Source organism: Rhinoderma darwinii, unplaced genomic scaffold, assembly GCF_050947455.1.
Source record: "Rhinoderma darwinii isolate aRhiDar2 unplaced genomic scaffold, aRhiDar2.hap1 Scaffold_532, whole genome shotgun sequence".
NCBI classification, from domain to species: Eukaryota; Metazoa; Chordata; class Amphibia; order Anura; family Rhinodermatidae; genus Rhinoderma; species Rhinoderma darwinii.
Genome location: NW_027464081.1, coordinates 146280 through 152092, shown reverse-complemented (window position 1 = coordinate 152092; position 5813 = coordinate 146280). Strand labels below are relative to the sequence as shown.

The 5813-nt window shown below is 40.6% G+C and overlaps 1 long non-coding RNA gene across 1 annotated transcript; it reads right to left on the bottom strand.

Moving 5' to 3' along the window:
* Positions 1-3997: 3997 nt before the first annotated feature.
* On the bottom strand, positions 3998-4929 carry LOC142722159 (uncharacterized). The gene is made up of 3 exons (XR_012874476.1): positions 4842-4929; positions 4301-4437; positions 3998-4091 (listed from the first exon to the last, which is right to left on the bottom strand). It is a non-coding gene; the product is annotated as an uncharacterized LOC142722159 (long non-coding RNA).
* Positions 4930-5813: the final 884 nt, after the last annotated feature.

The window sequence follows — 5813 nt, the reverse complement described above, 5'->3', positions numbered from 1 at the left end:
GGGTGGACTTGTCAGATCAAGTCCTGAAGACCTACAGCGCCATGTGGTGTGGTATAAGAAGCTGGCCGTGCACATCATTCAGATTGCATTGTTTAATGCGTACCTACTACATCGATGTAAAGGCCAGATGGGAACTTTCCTGGAATTTCAAGAGGTGGTTATCAAGAACCTAATCTTTAGGGACCATGAAGGGGGGCACCAAGTACTTCTGGAAGCAAGGCAACACACATCGTACCAGGGCAATACTTTCCAGGAGGAGTTCCCCAAACTGGCAAGAAGGGAAAAAGTCAAAAGAAGTGCAAAGTATGCTATAAGAGGGGGATAGGGTAAGACACAATATATCAATATGACACGTGTCCCGAAAAACCAGGGCTCTGTATGAAAGTGTTTTAAAATGTATCATACATCCCTTGATTTTCAATCTACCCCAGTTTTACTTACCATGATGCACTCCGCACAGCTTATCCCCCTCATCTTTACACTCTGGGCCCTGCTGTCTGCCCAGGCAGCTGTTAACATCCACATGTAGGGTATTGCTGTACCCGTGAGAACCCACATTACTGTTTATGGGATGTATGTCTCCGGTGGCGCATGCTGGGCACAATATATCGGACACTGAAATGGCATATATGTATAGAAAATTGCAAATCTCACTCTGCACTATCTGCTGCGCATTATCTTTTAAACAATACCTGTGGGGTCAAAATGCTCACTACACCTCTAGATGAATGCCTTAAGGGGTGTAGTTTTTAAAACGGGGTCACTTCTCGGGGGTTTCAACTGTACTGGTACCTCAGGGGCTTCTGCATACATGACTTAGTACCAGAAAATCCCCAGTAGGCCAAATGGTGGTCCTTTCCTTCTTAGCCCTCCCATGGGCCCAGTTTATCACACATTTTTTTTAATTCACAGCCCATTTCAAATAAATTCTGAGAATAAACTGTGGGGTCTAAATGGTCACAACACCCATAAATGAATTCCTTGAGGGGTTTAGATTCCAAAATGGGGTCACTTCTGGTGGGTTTCCATTGCTTTGATACCTCTGGGGCTCTGCAAATTCGACATGGCACCCGAAAACCAATCCAGCAAAATCTGGACTCCAAAGAACACATAGCGCTTCTTTCCTTCTGAGACCTCCCATGGGCCCAAACGGCAGTTTATCACCACAAATGGGATATTACCGCACTCAGGACAAATTGGGCAACAAAATGGGGCATTTTCCATGCGAAAATAAGAAATTTTGATCAAAAATGACATCTTATTGGAAAACATTTCATCTTTTTAATTTCACAGCCCAATTCAAAGACGCTCTGTGAAAAAACTGTGGGGTCAAAATGGTAACAACAACCATAAATGAATTCCTTGAGGGGTGCAGTTTCCAAAATGGGGTCACTTTTGAGGGATTCCTACTTTTTTGGCACCTAAACACCTCTTCAAACCTGGCATGCTGCCTAAAATATATTCTAATAAAAATGAGGCCCCAAAATGCACTAGGTGCTTCTTTGCTTCTGGGGCTTGTGTTTTAGTCCAAGAGCACACTAGAGCCACATGTGGGACATTTCTAAAAACGGCAGAATCTGTAAAATACATATTTAGTAGTGTTTCTCTGGTAAAACCTGTGTTACAGAAAAAAATAGAATAAAATTAAATTCAGCAAGAAAAATGAAATTTGCAAATTTCACCTCCACTTTGCTTTAATTCCTGTGAAATGCCTAAAGGGTTAAAAAAAACTTTCTAAATGCTGTTTTGAATACTTTGAGGGGTCTAGTTTTTAAAACGGGAAGTTTTGTGGGTGTTTCTAATACATAGGTGCCTCAAAGCCACTTCAGAACTGAACAGGTACCTTAAAAAAAAGGCTTTTGAAATTTTCTTAAAAATATGAGAAATTGCTGTTTATGTTCAAAAAATCATGCCAATCTAAAGTAGAATTATGGGAAATGTGAACTAGTAAATATTTTTGTTGGTATAACCATCTGTTTTACAAGCAGATGCATTTTTTACTTTAGAAAAATTCTATTTTTTCTACATTTTCTCTAAATTTTGCAATTTTTCATTAATAAACACTGAACATATCAACAACATTTTACAGCTAACATAAAGCCCAATGTCTCACGAGAAAACATTCTCAGAATCGCTTGGATAGGTTTAAGCATTTCGACATTATTACCACATAAAGTTAAATATGTCAGATTTGAAAAATGGGCTCTGAGCCCTAAGTCCCGAACTAGGCTGCGTCCTTAAGTGGTTAAGCAACTATCAAATATATCAATGTTTTACATCTCCTAGCACTCTTTGTCCTAAAGTATATAATCCAGTACATATGGCGGCACGTTCCATACACTCTGTATTGTGTAAGTTGCAGCCGCGCACATAACAATTACCAGTCACACTTATGGATTGATGTTAATGATTTATTTAAGGTTTTTGTGGATCAAAATATATAATGGTAAAGATGACGGTAATACAAGATCCAGCAAAAACTACGGAATATGTCACAGTATATACTGTAGTATCAGTTAGGGGTGGAAAATCTGGATTCGACAGACACAAGAAGAGATGACATATTGTCCTGTTCTGAACCTGGTCTTCTGGGTGATATTGATGCCCTGGTGACCACATTGATGTCTCTTCTGTGACAGATGTTGTAGAAATGTTAAGTCTCGCCATTGGAATTCTTGTAAGATGGCGGATTCTGCCCTTGGTTGTTATTGGTGTTGATGTTCTGTTGATATCTGCTGACTTGTTCTGGGGGGAGAAGCACACAACCCTATTAAATATTGATCATTCAGGCTGCTTGATAAATATAGAGAGGGGACACATCCAGAGGAACTTACCTTTCTATCAGCATTGATGGTGGCTCCTCCGGTGACAGGGAGCGCTATTCTCGCCAGATGTACTGCGGAATTGATGTTTATGCTGCAAGACAAATATTTGCTATTAATGTTCTATAATGTGTGTTTCTTAGCAGACACAAAATCTAGAAGACTTTTTAAGGTGATTTGAGGTAAATAAATTTCTTAATTGATCCTTGGCGTCACACTACAAACCTTGAAGATGGTTGATGCAAGCAGTGGGTCTGACCTAGAGCTGTGCTCGATATTGGTTCAGAGTGCACAAGACCTATAGGAGGTGCACGAATAGGGTCCCAACCCAATCGTATGTAGAGAAGTATTCGGCACACAGACAAATATGATTCAAAACTTCTTTTGTTTTATTTGTATTGTATTCAAATGCCATGGGCGGAGTGCAACGTTTCGGTCCTAGAAGACCTTCGTCAGGCACTGGAACCCTGTTGGCGTGGATGTATCCTGCTGATGAGCACTGCTGTTCATATCGCGGCTTACCGCGCCAAAAACGAGCGGTAAGCCGCGATATGAACAGCAGTGCTCATCAGCAGGATACATCCACGCCAACAGGGTTCCAGTGCCTGACGAAGGTCTTCTAGGACCGAAACGTTGCACTCCGCCCATGGCATTTGAATACAATACAAATAAAACGAAAGAAGTTTTGAATCATATTTGTCTGTGTGCCGAATACTAGAGCTGTGCTCTTCAGCATGTTACCGGAACTTTCTAATATTCCGATGTTTTATGCCCCGGAGATTGTAACTGTTCCTTAGGAGTCCTGCAAGATGCCAAGTAATGTCTTCCATCAATAGCAATGTTTCTTGTATCCATCATTTTTGCTTAGAAGCTAATGCATCATAAAATCCAGTTGTTCCATCCATTCAGATGACCGGTTCCTTTAGGAAACTCATTGTACTATACTACATACATGCTTACAGTTGGGGAAGTTGTTCCCCAAAGCCCACAACCTTCATTCAGAAATGAAAACGTGTCTAAATACAAGGAGTTGGAATTTTAAGATTGAAAATACTTATTTACACTTTAGTTAAATTAGTTGATAAAATAAATTACAGATACAGAGGAAAACCTAAGAGATGGAAGAACATTTTCACCGCAAACATAATAGACAACTACAAAGCTCTTACCTGTAAGGACATGAACAGATGCAGCTACTTTTTTTGTCCTTTCCTCCTAATGCCCGTTACATAGATTTTACGATCAAAGCGTCCACCAGCCAAGGGGATGCTGGAATGAGAAATATATTTATGTAAGACATATGATAATGTTAGCAGGTAACCATACTTTGCTTAGTTTCACATCCTATAATCCTCCAGTACTGTCACCAAAGTGTACAGCCACCTGCCCCAAAGTGTGAGCTCTGGCTATAAGGACCATGTAGTAATGACGGCTACTGAAAGTATCATACCAACAACATGGAGGAAAACATGACTTACTTATCTGAACCGGGCCTGATCTTTACTTCAAAGATGCCAAAAACAGGTCGGTGGTCTGAGGTCTTCAAAACAGGGCAAGAGTCGTATCTCAGGACTCGCACATCTCCCTCACATTGGCTTTTAAACAACACCCTGTCCTGTAGAGGTCATGAAAATAACAAATATCATTAGTGAAATCATATTATAATATATTATTAAACTGCAAAACAACACAGACCTAAATGTTGGGCCTACTTTATTTATATTGCAGAATATTGAGACTTTATTGTATTTTAGGTTTGACTTGGTCACACAGATTTCATTAAATAAGTATCCTTGACCCATGCTGGGCAACGACATATTACACTGGGAAACTGTGATGACAAACTCACTACATAAAAGTAAAATTAACTGAAAGCTTTGTTCATAAGAAATTACTCTTCCAGCTATAATAATAACAATTCATTACATTGGGGGAGGGGATTCATTATATAATGGGTGCTCTGGCCCATGGATTCTATTGTCTCTCAAGCTCTGTAGACCTGGAAATAAGATATCTTACCGTATATGATGGAATTCTCTGCTTTGCTGATGTATCATAGGTGTCTGTGCCAATGTCAAACTTATATGTAGGAAGGAAATCAATGGTGTGCTCCTTGAACCCTAGAAATATGGACCCTTAAGTTGAAAGAAAAAAAAGTAGTCAGTATTAAAAAAAAAAAGGAGCAATTGATAATTTTAGCACTATATAAGAATTTGGGGAACATATCAACCATCATGTCAGTGATTTGTATTAATCTGTGGAAGTGGTTGTGGTATTAAAGGGGTTTTCCAACTTCTAACAACTAATGACATACTCACCAGATAGGTCATCAGTACATGATCTGTGGTGGTCCGACACCCGGACCCTGCACTAATCAGCTGGTCCGGTGCCTTTGAGCACCGGACGTACATGCCGGATGCAGTTGGCGCCGGCCACGGAATTGCAGCCGAGCTGCAGTACTGCAACTCTGCTCCTATTCAAGTGAATAGGAGGCAGACCTGCAGTTATGCATCATGGCAGCTATGCTATGTAAGGAGCCAACTGCTACCGGCTCCGTACATAGCATTGTGTGGCATAACATCCGGTGCCCGCAGGCCACTGGAGCAGCTTAACGGTGCAGCGTCCAGGTGTCGGACCCGCACCGATGATATACTGATGACCTATCCGGTGGATAGGTGATCAGTTGTCAGAAGGTGGAGAACCCCTTTAATGAAGGTTGAGGAGTGATAGAGATCTGTCTACTAGTAAATATACCATTGTTCTTGGCTTCATTCAGATGGTCGTGTTTGAGGAGACTGGACATATCTTTTCCTTCGATCTTCTGCAGAAGAGATTCCACATTTTTTCTGTCCTCTTTAAGTTGAAAATTGAGGTCTCCAAACCAAAACACCCGATCAAAGCGGCTGGTGACGTCCACTGTAGAATAAAAATAAATAAAAAAATTATAGCACATGACTGCATTAGACTCAACGGAGACAAATAGAGAGATAA